Source organism: Rousettus aegyptiacus, unplaced genomic scaffold (genome assembly GCF_014176215.1).
Source record: "Rousettus aegyptiacus isolate mRouAeg1 unplaced genomic scaffold, mRouAeg1.p scaffold_m13_p_10, whole genome shotgun sequence".
Classification (NCBI taxonomy): Eukaryota; Metazoa; Chordata; class Mammalia; order Chiroptera; family Pteropodidae; genus Rousettus; species Rousettus aegyptiacus.
The window spans coordinates 10,237,171-10,254,019 of record NW_023416285.1 but is presented as its reverse complement, the minus strand read 5'-3'; the positions used below and the strand labels follow the sequence as shown (position 1 = coordinate 10,254,019).

Here is a 16,849-nt window from a genome sequence, read left to right as displayed (position 1 = left end):
TAGGCCCCGGAGCAAAGTCACTGGCCCTGTTTGGTCAGCGAACTTGGATTGTGGGTCAGCTTGAGTTAAGACAACAGAGTTTTAGCAGTTTTAGAGCTGCCTCTCCCTCAGTGCCCAGACAGGGGCTCTAATTTGTAGCCCTGCGTGTCACTAAATACAGCCTTCAGCCTGTCTGGCCAGGAACCTAACCAGAGCACAGAGGAAGCTGTGTAGACCATTCGACATACTGTGTCACTTGAAGAGAGAAAATAGCCCGTGGCTTATCCCATCTGCAGAGGAAAACCAGTGGCCTCACTTGACCAGGAATTCAATGCACATTCAGTCCTCATTTGAGTCCCCAAACAAGAAGCTGTACAGGCCCTGAGCTCTGGCCTGATGCCCCTGCCAAGGCAAGGAAGCTAATTTGTAACCCCATTTAATACTGACTATAGTACCTAGTCCCAACATTTAGTAAGCTGACCAGAGAATCCAGGCAACAGCAGAGTCTATCCTATAGCTTCACTTGGGTAGGTAACCAAGCCAGCAGTCCTATGCAACTGTTCTCAGCCAACGGCAAATCCCCCATCCTTGTCCTCAGAGTTGGAACAGCTGCCTCACCCAGAGTGGACCATATTAGCAGGTCCTGCCTGTCTAAACACATTCTCAGTGTACACACTCAGAAACCCAAACAGAGCTGACTGGTGACAAACTGTCTCTGGCAAAGTAAAGCTATAAAATCAGGAAAAAGAGCCCCATCATTCAAATGTGCAGATACCAACAGAAGAAATCATGTATCCAAAAAAAAAAAAAAAAAAAAAAAAAAAAAGTCAGGTAAGTACGATACCACCAAAGAAAACTGACAAATTTCTAATGAATGACCCTACGGAAATGAGAATATATGAACTAGCAGACAAATAATTCAGAATACTCCTCTTAAGAAAGTTTGGTGAACAACAAGAAAAACAGACAACTAAAATTAGGAAAACAACATGAAACAAAATAAGAAGTTTGACAAGGAAATACAATCATTTAAAAAAAAATTGAACTGAAGAACGCCATAGTTTTGAAAGCTGATTTGACTGTGCAGAAGAAAGAATCAGCAACCAGGAGGATAGGAAATTGGAAATTACCCAGTCAGAAAAGCAAAAAAAGAAAAAAAAATGGAAATGAATGATGAAAGCCTATAGGAATTATGGGACACAGGGAAAAGAAACAATTTGCACTGTGGGATTTTAGAAGGAGAAGAGTAAGAGAAAGGGACAGAGAGTATATTTAAAGCAGTAATGGCTGAAAACTTGCCAAGCCTGGGGAGAGAAAAGGACTTCCAGATCCATGATATGAATAAACAACCCAAACAGGGCTGCGCCGAAACATAATTAAATTGTCAAATGTCAAAGACAAAGGAAGAATTTTAAAAGCAGCAAGAGGAAAGAAAGAAGTAAAATATAAGGCAACCCCAGAAACTTTTCAGGTCAGAAGAGAATGCTATGACACATTCAAAATATTGAAAGACGATACCTATCAACCAAGAATTCTATGCCCAGAGAAGGTGTCTTTCAGAAATGAAGGGATAAAGACTTTCTGGAACAAACAAAGGCTAAGAGAATTCATTACCATCAGACCTGCCTTTTAAGAAATGCTAACGGGAGTTCATTGAGTAAAAGAACATTAATAAACATTATAAAAAACAAAAAGGTAGCATTAATCTCACCAGTAATGATAAATATGTAGTCATCATTAGATTCTGCGATATGGTAATAGTGGTGCATAATCCACTTACAACTCAAGTTTAAAAGTTTACAACTCTAGTTTAAAATGAATGTAACAAAAATAACCAAAAATAGAGTAATATGTTATTAGTTACACAATATAAAAAAATTAAAATTATAATAGTAATAACCTACAATGTGGGAGGAGGGAAGAAGTGTAAAGTACACAAATTTTATTGAAATTAAGTTGTTATCAGTTGAAAATAGGGTGTCATAAGTTTAAGATTACATAAGCCACATGGTAACTACAAGAGAAAATCTGCACAAAAGAATATGATGAAGAAGGCATACTGATAATAAGATATTAAAACGCACGCACGCGCGCGCACACACACACACACACACACACAAAGACAAGGATAAGGACCAAGAAATAATGGATCTACAAAGTAACCAGAAAACAATTAGCAAAATGACAATTCTAAGTCCCTACCTTTCAATAATTACTTTAAATATAAATGGATTAATGTCTCCAATTAAAAGACACAGAATGGTGAAATGGGTTTAAAAAAAAACTATTAACAATATGACACCTATAAGAGACTCGCTTGTGCTTTAAATGGTAAACACACACACACACACAGCAGAGGTAGCTATACTTATACCAGACAAAACAGACTTTAAACTAAAAATGGCAAAAAGAAACCTACTTATAAAAAGGTGGGAAAAGAAAGCCTTGATCCAAGAGAGGAAAAAAATGCAGCATTCTGAAAATCAAGATATATTAATAGTAAACCACTTTCAAGGACAATTACAAAAGCTTCTGATTACACATAACAATGCTGTGTGTACACTGCCGAGCTGTCATTTTTGCATTAGCAGAGAAGAAAGGACAATTTCACACTGACATTTATAAGTCATAAACAGAAAATTTCAAGTTTAGAAATGCTCGTCCCTTCATTCACTTTCAGATAGCTTAAATCAGATGAAATCTGCAATTTGCTTGCCTTTTCAGAGTTTAAATTCAGTTAAACATATCAAAAGAAAGTTCCCATTTGTTCAGTTCACAGATATTCTATCACACTGAGGAAGACTGGTGTGAAAGCACAAAAGAAAGCTTTGCATTTAGGCAGCTAATGCACAATATTGTTTACATCCACAAAGCCAAGCATTTAATAAAAATTGGATAGCGGTAACTTCCTGAGGCTTACTTAGTATCTATAGTCTAGCATCACAGAGTGGAATACAAGGGCGCAGTGGGGTTGTTTACATGTCAATCACTTGTCAGTTTCACGGGTTCTCTACAAATGCCCCTTGTACTTAGAAACTTCTTTATCAATCACTGTAAATAGAATTTTTAAACAGCAAAAGACACTTTTTCTACAACTACTAAATTAAATCACCAGCGGACACAAAAGAAAAGGTAATGCCATGGTAACTTTTGTGCCACTGAAAAATTACATTTTTTAAACTTGTTTCCAGTTCGGGTCATTGGTTTACTTTTGGTTTTCTTCTCTTTGTCTAATGCAACATTCTACTCTCCACATCTTAAGCATTTTTCATTATTATAAAAGAAGCAATAAGTTAACTAACATCTCTACGTTCAAAGTGAGATAATATAAACTGTATCACCAGTTTATTCTTAAGCATAACGAGAGGTAATTAATAGACATTCATTTGGTGTTCTAATATTTCTGGAATATCCACAGTATATAAAAGGTCAGTGAACAACAATCAGTTTGAACGTATTACCATTTCCTAGACATTTTCTTGGACTGAACAGATTTCAGGTATGACATGAACTATCATACAAAGTGAAAATGTAGTTTTCTCTGGAGCATTCTACATCAAAGAACATGCTAATCTCAGCATATAACTCTGCAAACACTTTATTTAACATCTCAGGTTGGTATGTGGGCAGAAGACACATCAGCTGTCTTAATAGCCAATGAATCCAACTCGACTTATTTTCACGCCCACCCCTCTTTTATCCATTGTTTTACTTTCCTTGGTCTCAGTTGTCTTCCCCATTCTCTGTTCTTTCCTTTCTATGGTGGCCTGTTAAGAAAAAGTAAGCCTGTACATTTAATTAGAGTTACTTATAACTTCATCTCCTCAACTGAACACAGATTTCAGAGCTTTAGAAGAAAAAGGATACACAGAAAAAAATGATTCCAGTTATTTCCTTAAAATCTTGAAAATAATTTAAGATGTTCATTTTGTTCTATTTCACTTTATCGGATTAGTTTCTCAGGCAACTCGAGTAACTTGCAAGGCAAATGGGGTGAGGATTGGATTGAACTGGCAATAGAGTAGCCCCCCTTTACCTATGAGGGGCACATTCCAAGGCCCCAAGTGGATGCTGAAACCTGCAGTTAGTACCCAACCCATGTTTTGTTCCTATATTTACATATATACCTTTTCACTACAAGGGAGCACTTTACAGCTTGCCTTGGCAAATCTGAATTGCCAGTATCGCTATTCTTGTGCTTTGGGGCTATTAGTAAGTAAAATATGTGAACACAAGCACTGTGATAACAGGAAAATCAGCCTGAAAAGCAAGACTGCTACTGAGTGACTGATGGGTAGGGATGTGGGGCGTGTATACAGCAAGGAAACACTGGACAAAGGAACGATTCATGTCCCAGATGGGACAGAGCTGGATGGCCCTAGATTTCATCATGCACTCAGAATGGCATGCGATTTAAAACTCGTGAACCGTTTATTTCTGCGAATTTTCATCTAACATTTTCAGACCATGGCTGGCCATGGGCAACTAAAACCAAGGGAAGTAAAAACCCGGATCTGTCTAATGGAAGTGGGCACGGAAAATATGCTGAGCTGGAGTCACAGTTATTAAGGTCAGCTGTTGTGTCTTCTGCCATGTACCAACCCGCGTGAAGGTTTCCCCCGAAAGTCATGCACAAGTCGAGAGCTGATCTCACAACATGACCTTGCTCTAAGTTAAATTAATACATTTCCATTGACATGGAAATGGGAAATTATTTACCCCAGAGGTGATCAAATTAAGATGTTTTTACATACAGAGTGCTCAGAGAAGGTCCTTGGGGAGTTTTCCAGGAAAAGGGGTACTTATCCACCTTGCCTCGGAGAGATTCCGGTTAATCCATGTTATATGTTGTCGGTTTGTATCAGATTCACTTTGAAATGAAAGTCAGTGACAGAAACATTAAAATTAGAAACATTTACAACGGTTCTTGTGCAATGTTCCAACAGTAGAGTACACCAGATATCTGGCCCAAGCCTTCTACAAGAGTCTTTTGTGGGAAAACAGTAACTATTTATCCTAATGCCATATTACTTTGGCCTTTGTGAGCTATTTAACGTTTAATTCCTCTTTGGGAGGATAACCACCTCAGATGTTTTAAAATTGTTTATTAAGTAGATAACTTTCTTCTAAACATCTCATTTCTTCAGCTGATTCTCATATGATACAGGATTGAGGGCTTTTAATACCTCAGTTTTTCTCTGAATGTCTTTTGGTTTGCCAATGTCAATATTATGATATCACTTTTTAATATGATATAGCCTATTTTACAGATCTGAGAAGATATGAATAGCAATCATGGCTTTATCTTTTACTAGCTAGGCAACTCAACCTTCAGCTTTCTCATCTGTCAATATATACACACACACACGTATATATACATAAATATATACGTATGAGTATGTGTGTGCATATATATATATATATATGAATGATACCTCCCTCTTGAAAAAATGCTGCATATATAAGTTAAAAATCCACACATACCTCTTTGCAAAGGATAAATAACATGTGAATTTCCTTTCCCTCTTCCTTAGAATAAAAACTGAAACAAAATTCAAAACAAAACCAAACAAAAATATTCTGTAAGTGAGAATGGAGAATTTATGAGGAAAACTGATAGTCAAACATTTACTTCAATGGCCTCAGGACATAAAGCTCAAATGCATGAAACAAAACGGTGGAGGATAAGACCTTTGTATATTTGCCTGGCTTTATACAGAGCCCAGCACATGGGTGCTTTCTAAAGACAAAAAATAATGATGATGATGATGATGATGATAAGCATCATGTACATTTCTGTGAAATTCAGGGAGGTGCATTTAAATAACAAATGTAAACAATATGAAACAGTAAGAAAAAAGAAAAAAAGGATCTGGATTCGTGGAATAGGTATAGACCAGGCAGCACAGAGTCACAGAAGGACCTTCGCCTGGGGAGCCTGGACCCGTGAGCCACCAGGGAGGCTCCCCCTCTACAGGCTGAACAACCTGGGGCAGCTCACGTGACATCTCTGGCACGTGTTTTCTCACCGAAGTGTCTGAGGTCCTTCCCAGCATGGGAAGTATATCATCCTTTCACTCTAATATGAAAAATGAAGGTCATTAATGCACCTGTGCCTCTCGTTCTTCATACGATAAAGTGTATGCATAAGGAAAAAGGCCAGAAATGATTCTAACCCTTCAAACAACAGTAGTGCTTTTGCCTTCACGATTCTATTTCACGTTACTATAGGGTTAACCTTACTTAATAACCATTAGTGCCTTAATTAATCAAAATGTTTAGGAAATTGGCTTTCTTTGGGTTTCTAAAGCTTTGTTCAAAATTTTTAAATCATATCTACCTAAAACCACAAATGTATGAAATTTCTCTTAGTCAATAAACATCTTTTAACTATTTCAACTAATGTCATTCTCTTTATATAAACGCCTTTTTCACCCTTCTGCCACGCTTTTGGAAACTACAGAGATCCTCTTAAAATGGAATCTGTATGTTGTCTTCCTATACACTCAGTCAGAAGCACTTTTTACTCCTCTAGAGCCCTGTAACACCCATGGGACTCAACGTCATTCCGGGCACTGATGAAAAGCTCCATCACCGTATCATTACTCAATTGCATGTTGTGGCTGCTTAGGGCAGACCAAAAAAAAAAAAAAAAAAAAAAGCCACAGGTTGTCATTTCCTCAGAAAACAGATGAGCCCATTAGCCAAGCATGTGATAGAATAGTCAGACTCTAATCAGTTTAAGTAGAGAGGGAATAAACTTTTATTTAAAAAGTAATCTTTACATGAGAGCTCAAAAAGTTATGATTTCATTACTGCTAAAAAACATGAAAAAGGATTCTGTAGTAAGCCTGTTCAAAATTCAAAACTTCTATAAACACTGTCTTTTTGGTGCCATGCCAGCCACATTCATATATTCTTATTTGTTTCTGAGGACAAATCTGTGAATTGTTTAATATTATCTTCATCTTACAGAGAAAGAAACTGAAGCTCAGAGTGGTTCATCATTTTGGTCAAATCACACGTTTAGAAAAGGACTGGGCCATGGGTCCACTTATGATATTCTGACTCCGAGCATATCTGTCTCTTTCTGAGATTGGAAACCTACCATTTATTCCTTAGTATCAGAGCCCAGAGGCAGAGAAGAAGTCATTGCTTTACATCTAGAGATGCCAATGAATGGGGAAAAGATGACTTAACGTCGACTACGCATCTGAAAAGGAAACTGGCTAATAATGAATCTTACAATTCATGTATTTGTGTTTCCCAAAAGGAAAGCATTGGGATGGATCTGGGCAAAGTCTTAAGACAAACTCTAGTTATAGTCCGTCCATTCTCTTCTCCAGCACATGCACAGAGATAACTAATATGCACTTAGCATATAAACCCATATTCTTAGTGGGTTGTTGGGACCTGCATACCCTGCATTCACACGCACCCATACACACACACAGTGGTGCATGAGACCTTCAGGGTGGCATTACCCTAAGCTTATCCATCCTTTTAAGGCATTTAAAAATGGCATCAGTCTGTGGCCATGACACCCTGAACAAGCCTGATCCCACCTGATCTCAGAAGCTAAGCAGGGTCGGGCCTGCTTAGTACCTGGATGGGAGACCACCTAGGAAGACCAGGTGCTGTAGGCATAGAAAATAAAAAATAAAAGACTGTAAGCTGACAAGCTCATCACAATCTGTGAGGTCAAGCAAGGGTTTCCTCACCCAAATAAAACAGAATAAAAGAAAAATGACATCAAGAAAAAGCTGCAAATCAACATGGGAACTACTATCACATTGGGATTACAAGTTAAACCAAAATTCTCCATAAATGTTTTGATCATGTATCATCGAGACAATTTTTTGAGTATATGCCCCCACCACTTACAACTTTTCATGTTTTTATAAGTTTTTGTTACTGACAAAGTAGAGAGTTTTCAAAGTTGAAATAAAGATTTAGATAGAAATTTAAATAGAAAATTCTCACATTTTCTTCCAATTTATCTATGGTCATGCTATTACATATAGAATCTCTGTGAAAAAAAAAATGAAGGAGGCCTCTTAGGGGCAGACACAGCATAATGAGCAGAGGGCAGGCTGGATTGGAGCCCCATTCTCATCAGCCATGCTCTTATATAAAATGTCCAATATGTACCCCGATTATAAGGATCACTAAAAAGTACATCATTTTGAGCAATTCTCAAAGAATACATATATGTGACACTGTGAAGACAGATTAAATTGCAACTGTTTAATGAATGCTTTTCCTGGAATGATTTAGACCCCTAGAAAGTATCAGATAAGTGCAAGACATGTATTCCTTCCTTTCAAAAAACAGCTCTGGTGCCTACCAGGCCAACAGCTGTGCTAGACAATGGGCAAACACCTAAGACTAGATTCAATCTATGTTTCAGCTTAATGGAGAAACAGATGACAAAAACAGATGAGTGATGACTATTTTAACAGATTCCTGGGCCACCCAGACAAGGGACACCTAATCCAGCCTTGAGTAAAGCAAAGCCCAATGAAAGTATAGTCTAAGCTGAGCCCTAAAATAAGAGACAGAAATGGGAATAAGAATTTGAGGCAAAGAAAGAGTAGCTTTCCTGTATTTAAATTATTATGAGAAAAGACACATGAGAAAATAAGAGACTGATAAAAAACATTAATTTCTGTTTTATAAAATGTAAGTGTAATTTAGTGAGAAAAACATGAAATTAGGCTGGCAAGACAATGTGTAGTGCCATTCACTCAAAATATATTTACTGAGCACCTAGATATGCCAGATATTGGTCAGGCATTATGGAAACAATAAAAACATTTTATGCATGCATAAGATGATCATACTGTGGACAATAAAGAGGTTCTATGGAAAGTAACCTCACACAGTGATCTGATCATAAATTCGTAACTGTGAAGTTTATGGTGGGTAGTCACATTCCAGGCATATAACTTTTTAGTAAAAGGTTTATCTTTGCCATAAGCAAGCCCTGTCCATTGTTTCTTGTGCATCTAAGTTAACACGCCTTTGAAATAAGCATAACCACCTACAAGAGAGCACGTGATCTTGTTAAGTACCTTACAACACCTCACTCTGTTTTGTCCACCTTCATGTTATCTCCCTTACATTCCCTCTTTAATTTCAAATGCATAAAATAAACTGCAAAACTGCCATTCTCTGGAGCATTTGACTTCTTGCTTCCTAGCAATTGTTATCAGTTTTGGCGCAAATAAACACTTACAAAAATTCTCTACTGGTTTCGAAGTTGCTTATGTCAACAATACAAATACACAAGTATTAAAAAACAGTTAAGGAAAATATCCTTATAGTGTTCAGATGTGTAAAGAGAAGATGAATTAATCTGAAGGATCACAGAAGGCTTCCCAAAGGAAGTGATGTTTGAACTGTTTATGTGAAGGATCTAAAGAGAATAAACAAGGAATATTATGTGACAATGACTAGGTATAGGAAGGCAGCAGAAATTTGAGCTACAGACTAAGAATCTGCTATGCAAAGGTCCTGTGGAAGTGAAAAGCAAGGCATACCTCTGTCTATGCACCAGGAACACAAAGAGGAGAGTAAGGAAATCAGGGTGAAGTTAGAGTGAGGAGCAGGGCATGCAGATCCCACAGCCCACTAGGAATGTGGGCTTATATGCTAAGTGCCATGTCACTAAGAGAGTTTTAAACTCCGTAGGGCACATGCAACTCCTCCCTCCATTCCTCTTTCCTTTCCTTCAATGAACTAATTGACCAGCTACCAGTCTACCATGTGTGGGAAGAAAATGCACGATTTTGACACTCAGAATCCAGCAATGAAGAACAGAGTCTCTGTCCTCATGAAGCTCATACTTTAGAGGAGGAGGCAGATAAAGAGATCTGTAAGATAGCATAAATAATATCCACGTCACAGGGTTTCCGTGAGGATCATAGATTATTTGATTAAACGGTTAATAAAATATCAACTGTTATGTTTCTGAGAGGTGGTGATAAGCCAACACTGTGGATTTGTATTGTAAAAGTCTGGGAGTTGAAAACTGAAGTAGAGATGAGATAAAGACACAAATAATTCTGACCAAGAAAACACAACAATAGCAACTACTCAGAAGAAGCCTGTATTATGTGCCTGGCACTGGGCCTTACACAGATTTTATTTTTAAACAACACAAAACCCTGATAGGTAGGCTTTATTATCCCTACATGTGGAAATGAGGCACTAAGAAATCAACAATTCTAAGAGACTCAGTTTTATGCACTTGCAGTAATAGCAACTTCTCCAAATTTCTATGGTAAAATCAAATGAAAAACTAAAGTTTTTAACCGTAGTAGACACTGTTGATTACTTTCCTACATCGATCAGCTCTCTCCCCCCTTTCTCAATAAATCCTGATCTCGTTCAGGTACCCACCCTTCCAGAAGTCCAGAGAGACGTCTTAACTAGTTTAAATCAATCACCACATGGCATTTTTTGTTTGCTTGGCATCTCTTGGTCTACAGTCATGTACCTCACCCAAGTTGGTTCTATTGATTAAAGGAAGGCATTTGGAATCCATTTTGGTGGGAGATATCGCCTCCCCTACCTCCTTCCCTCCGTTTCTTTTTTTTCTCATTTCCTTTCTTTCTCTCTCCTCCACTGAACATGAAACAGGAGGCCTGAAGTCCTAAATGATGGCCATTCTGAGACCAGGAGCCAAGCTTTAGGACGAGCTGATACTGAGAATGGAAAAATGAAAAGACAGAAAGAAATGAAAATCTATGGTTTAACCTGCTTCTGAACTTCTTGCTCTGTGATATAATAACTTTCCTTATTACTGAAGCAGATGCAGGCAAGTGTCATAGTCATTTGCAAGTGAAAGCATATAGCTAATCCACTAACTATAACCACTTATTTTCTATGCTTCAATAGTTTTATTGAAAAATTAAAGAAAACAAGAGCTTTTTCCATAAGTATCCACGATTAGCTGGCTGACGTGAAATATTATCTTGGGTATAGATATCATCATCCTGGCATTTCAGAAACTCAAGTGAAATGTTCTAATTTTCGAGCCCATGATTAAAGAACACAAATTCAATAGAGTATCAGTGTTCCTAATAACATACTAATGATACTTATTGAGAATTTATTAAGTGTAAGCACTTTACTAATAGCACAAACTCAATCTTCACAGCAACTCAACAAGATATATAGTATATTACCTTCACTTACCAGATAAGGAAACCAAGCTAGGGGAGGGATTCCGATCCAGCACACCGAGGACCCTATCCTGTCTGTCCACGAAAACTTGGCTCTCTTTACCACAGCATGCTCGCTCACATGCCATTGTTTTTTAAGTTCTAAAATAAATGAACATAACATGCCCCAATAATAAACATGATGCAATACAATAACTGCAACAATTGTTTACCTGGACATTGCATTGACTTATCATTCTGCACATATAACCATGCTCACAGTTTTTCAAATATGAACTGTTTAAAAATCAGATACATTGTTACTGAAGGTTTTTTTTTTTTTTTTTTTTTTTTTTCCCCCCCAGAAGGAACTTTTCTGTCCCAACGACAGAAATTTCACTTGGAGGAAATTTCTTTCTAAATCTTTCTTACAAGCATTTATTGAGCCTCTATTATATGTTTAGTGAAATGGTAGGTGCTTTGGGGAGCATACAAATTAAAAACACTTAGATGCTGCCACCAGAAGCTTGAATTCTAGAAGGAGAGAGGGACACTCAGATACAATACAGCTGCTACGTAAAACTAACGGAGGCACCAGAAAGACTGTGAGGCATTGGTGCAGGGCAAGCGGGCTCAAACTAAATTCTCCAAAAAATGCCTTAGAGAAGGGAAATATACTTGAGCTCATTACATACAATCTTACTGTAAGTTTATTTAGTCAACAAAGCAGTCCCAACTATGGGCCAGGACCTAACACGGAAGTGGGGTAAATAAAATATGACCTCTGCTGTAACATTCTTTTGAGATACAACGCATATGATCAGCAAAAAAGGGAATGAGAGGTATTCCGTCAGGCAGTAAAGGAGCAGGAAGAAACACACCAGGAAAGAGGCATAGCCTGTACTAGGCTAGTGTGTGAGACCTCCAAATGGAGCACGCGATTTGCCTGAGGCATTGAGTAAATGGGGGCACGTTTTCTTCAGTGAAATCAAGTAGGCCTTCACGGTGGAGAGGGCACGATCAGGGTCTTGGGTAGAGAATAGAAGGTTGCCTGGTGAAGAAGACAGAAAATAATCAGAAGCAAAAGTCCAGAGAGTCAAAAGTAGCTAACTTAACTTGTGTAATTTTTCAAGTATATGGTATAATAAGAAAATATCGAGAAATAAGAATGATAATATGGGGCCACTGAGGGAACAGTGAAGGCCAAGGTAGGAGTTTAGACAACAGACACTGGGCGAACGTTTATAGGAAAATAATTCATTTAACCACTTTAGGCTATGGTTATTTTATCTCTAAGATCGAGGTGATATATATTTATCAGTATCCCTTTGAATGTAATATATGGGGAAAAGTTTTGCTAAATCTGAACTGCAATGCTAATACACAAAATGCTTTTTGACAGGGGAAACACATAATCGTTGCTGTACTTTAAGAAGACACCTCTGGCTGTTGGGCAGATGATGGTGTGGGTGAAGAAATCACAGAGCAGGGGAGCCCAGTTAGGAAGTAAGCTAAAGACGGGGGAAGGAGAAGGGGGATGGATGTGGTCCATGGAGGGTCACGTCGACAGAACTTGACAGCGGTCACGAGAGAGAGGAAAGGAGTCAAGGTGACACTAAGCTTCGAGCTTGGAAAACCGGCAGGATGGGGTGGGAAAGAGAAGGCGTCAAGCTTCCTATAAGCATCTATGTAGGTGCAGCTAACAAGGCGCAAAGCATGGTGAGAATTTAAAGCAGATTATAGCCCATGAATTTTTAGTATTTTTACCTAATTAAATGAAACTGCTGTCCCCAGTCCAGTTAACATATGTGGTAAAGTGCACTGCACTGTATTCAAATGCAGGCCTGCCACTCGGGCAAACTACATCAGGTCTTTGGGCCCCAGCTTCCTCATCCGTCACGTGGTCCTTCACATTGTTGAAGACCAGGTGAGTCATAACTGGTGCCATGAGCAAGGCAGAGGTTCTGCGTCACGTACTCAGTCAGCGAGAGCTACGCTGCTGACTTCAACACGCCCATCCTCATCGCCACCTCTTCCTCCAATCAGGAAATATCTCCCTGCATGGGACGAAGGGTGTATTAAAGCACTGGAGTTTCTACATAGTGGTCTATAGCCTGCCTCCAGCCACATGTAGGAAATGTCTGTGTGCTTTTCCCATTAAAATAAAAATGTTAGAGAGAGAGAGAGAGAGAACTTTGATTTGGGGCAAGAAAAATAACAATGCGCAGTACCCTCTCCTGAGTGATTTCTACAGACTGCAAATGAATCACGATTATGGGCCGAGCACACTCCGTGGGTGCAAACTTCACTGTCTTCTAAATGATCTCTCAGACCAAGATCAGCACAAGGGTCGCTCACCCTACACCCCAGCCTTCATCACTGACTCCCCCTCACTGCCTTGCCCTCCACGATACAGCCCCTGACACCCCAGCTCCCCAGCTGAGCTGTCATGACGCCCTGTCTCTGCAGGGCTGGATGTGCTAAGATGACATAATGGCTCTTCATGTGCGGGCAGTGGGAATTCCTCTCCACCCCTTATACAGGGAAGATCATTTAAGTGGACTGAATTGCTGAATTTAATACAGTGACCAGACACAAAAGCCCAATAAAAATGTCAGAAGTACATGCCCTTGAATGGCGAAGAATTGTAGAAACACACTAAATGGGCTACGCTGTGCCTTACACACGCACATAAGGAAGGATACACTTGATGAGATTAAAGTGGCTGCCTCAGTTGCTTCCTATCATTTCAGAAATTTCGATTGTGTAGTAATTTTGTAGCACGGTTATTTTATTCACAAATTAAACAAAACCACACCCAGAGACAAATGTAAAAAAATATCAAGGAAGAATTGATAACACTATAAAAGATGTCACAGAGTAAGTAGCCTTTTCTGCAGGCTTTCATAGACACTCAATACCACCATAAGGAAATTGGTACAAAAAGCCACCTATGCATAAGCGCCTATCTTATACTGACATAAGATATATTGATTAAACAAGTTTACAGATCGCTACTCTCTTTAATCTTAAACACTATCGAGGGAGAACAAATGCAAAGATATTTTAAAAATTAAAGCTTCGAATGCTTTCTGAGCTCATTTGTCATGAAAGCTGACCCTGAATCCGTACTGCCTACACTTTTCCGTCAGCATGTGAATACCTGTGTGTTTACGTGAACACTGCTCTCTGGTGAATAGAAAGAATATGCCCCAGCCCTCACAGAGTGTACGACCTAGGGGAGGGATTCTGTTAACAAAGTAATAATCATAATAGAAAAATGAAACCATTTCTACACTATATTAGACTTAAAGTAGCATGCTTTTCATTCCCCAGGCTTAGCAGTGTGTGGATTACCACATTAAAAAGTACGTGAGCACACGTGCACATTACAAGGTGTCTGCTGTTCGGTAGTGCACAGCCACACCTGGGAAGGGACCCCGCTCCCCAGGTAGGGTGGTGGCATCGTCTGAGTGGCAGCGGTCCCTGTTGACAGGAAGTAAAGCAGTGCCTGATTAGCAACAAGTGGGATTTCAACAATTCTGAAGCAGGACTGGGAGGACAGAAAACTCCACGAAAATGGAGAACTCCTGAAACGTGGCGAAAGAAGGAAGCAGCAGCAGCCTAGAAGGAATACGGCTCTGCACAGTGAGGCTCCCCGCTCTCATGCCGGGGGGTGGGATGGGATGGAACAGACCCGAAAGCAGTAACAAATGATTTTAACAGATGGCAAGGGATGTTTGGTTATTTTTTTCCTCTATTAATTCGAGAATTGTTTGATTCACCAAAAACCAAAAAAAAAAAAACCTACATTTAACATCAATTGAACTCTGTGGCAGTTGTATCACACCTAATTCTCTCAATGACTCCGTGACATTGATGCCCTAATCATCATCATCTTGAAGAAGAGGACATTGAGGCAGAGGGGTTAAAAAATGTGCTCCAAGTCACACAGCCAGGAAGCTTGGAAGCTACGATTCAAATTCTGATAGTTGTTGCAAAGCCTGTAAATCATTCATTCAACCAATTTCGTGTGCACCTACTACTAGACTCTGCCTTCGTGAAACTTGCATTTAATTGGGACAACGATATAGACGAGCAAAATATACAGTATGCTAGATGGTGATGGAGCCTAAAGAGAAAAAGAAACCAGGGAAACAGAGAGTTGCAGTACTTGGCTTCCTTCCTTATGCAGATGGAACCTAAACTATTACCGAATGGATAATTTCTGTGCTTTTAATAAAATCCAAAGAATAAATGTTTGTAAACATTGGATATAATTTAATATTTCTATTAAAACCATTTAGTATTAGGCTTAATACTAGTTTGGTTTTAGCCGTGACCTGTCTGCTCTGATAGTTTCCCCTCTATTTAAGTAAGAAGTGGCAGTCAAAGCGACATGCTGGGGGAACGAGGAGAGGATGGTAATTTTCAGCAATGATTCATACAGGTATCCTGCTGAGGAGTACCTACCCAACGGGTGCATGGAAAAGTTGTCTTAGGAGATTTACATAATACTATTAATTCTTTTTTCTTTTTATTCCTGTCTCTAACCCATCATATCTAAATTGTGTGTGTGTGTGTGTGTGTGTGTGTGTGTGAGAGAGAGAGAGAGAGAGAGAGAGAGAGAGAGAGAGATGGGTTTTGGTCAAAAATACTAAACGAATTAAACTCTGTTGATTTCAAAGTCCATCAACCATCTACAAATTGTACATAAAACCCATTTGACTTCAACACTCTCTCTGTAAAGTGAGAAAGACTCCTGCAAGTTCACACCCAGGTTAAAGGACACAGACCTTCCTGTGTCGCTAATGGATGCTGTGCACGGCAGGTTTTGGGTGGTACCATAACAGAACAAGAAAGGGAGAATTGGTGATAAAACAGTCTTGGTTTTTAAAATAGTAGTTGAGTGTCTCTGTGTGCGTTTTAGAGAAATTTAGATCTTTCTGTAAAAATCTCAATAATTTAGCACCAGTATTTGCTCAGCTGTGTATGTATGCATATAAGAAGTGATTTTACATAACACACACATGTATCTAAGCAAATACTGATTCTGAGTTATGGAAATTCTTACAGAAGGATCTAAATTTGTCTGTCCCTAGAATTAACGGAAGAATGCCAAGTTCATCTTCAAAGATGGGTGGAAAAGAACAGATTTTTCAAGCCAGTGCACTGTAAAAAATTTATTTAATTGGCCACATTGGTATCAGATTTCATTAACCAATGTCACCATCAAAAATAAAGAAATTAATTAATTAATTAAAAATAACTTTTAAACTTCAATCTCCCATGTCTAAAAGGGTTTCCAATTTTTAATCGGAATTCACAAAAAGTTGTTATTCTTTGGAACAGTGAAAGGTTGTCCTTGTCATCTGGCTTAACTAGTGTAAGTGTGGGGAGCAGAGGAAGAGGAGGACTTGTATAGTCCAATAACTTTTAGAAAACATTTTTTTAAAGTTAAACACATTTTGTACTGCACAATGCCTTGGGGACTAATAGGAAGTGCACACTGCAGTCCCCACAGGGGATATGACTTTCATTATTTCCTAACGCATCTGACCACAGAATACATTTCTCTTGTGTCGCTGGACAACACACTTCAGGAATCACTGCTTTGAAATATAATAAAGATAAGAAATCGGTGCAGCAATAAATTCAAGGCACTCAAAGAGCATATGCTTGAGAACTGGGGAGAAGAGCTG

The 16,849-nt window shown here is 38.7% G+C and overlaps 1 protein-coding gene and 1 pseudogene across 6 annotated transcripts in view; one reads left to right on the top strand and one right to left on the bottom strand.

Moving 5' to 3' along the window:
• The window catches only part of SLIT2 (slit guidance ligand 2), a 321,586-nt gene that overhangs the window by 276,446 nt on the left and 28,291 nt on the right, over positions 1-16,849 (bottom strand). The window lies entirely within an intron of this gene.
• Positions 7,507-7,625, top strand: LOC118608842 (annotated as a pseudogene).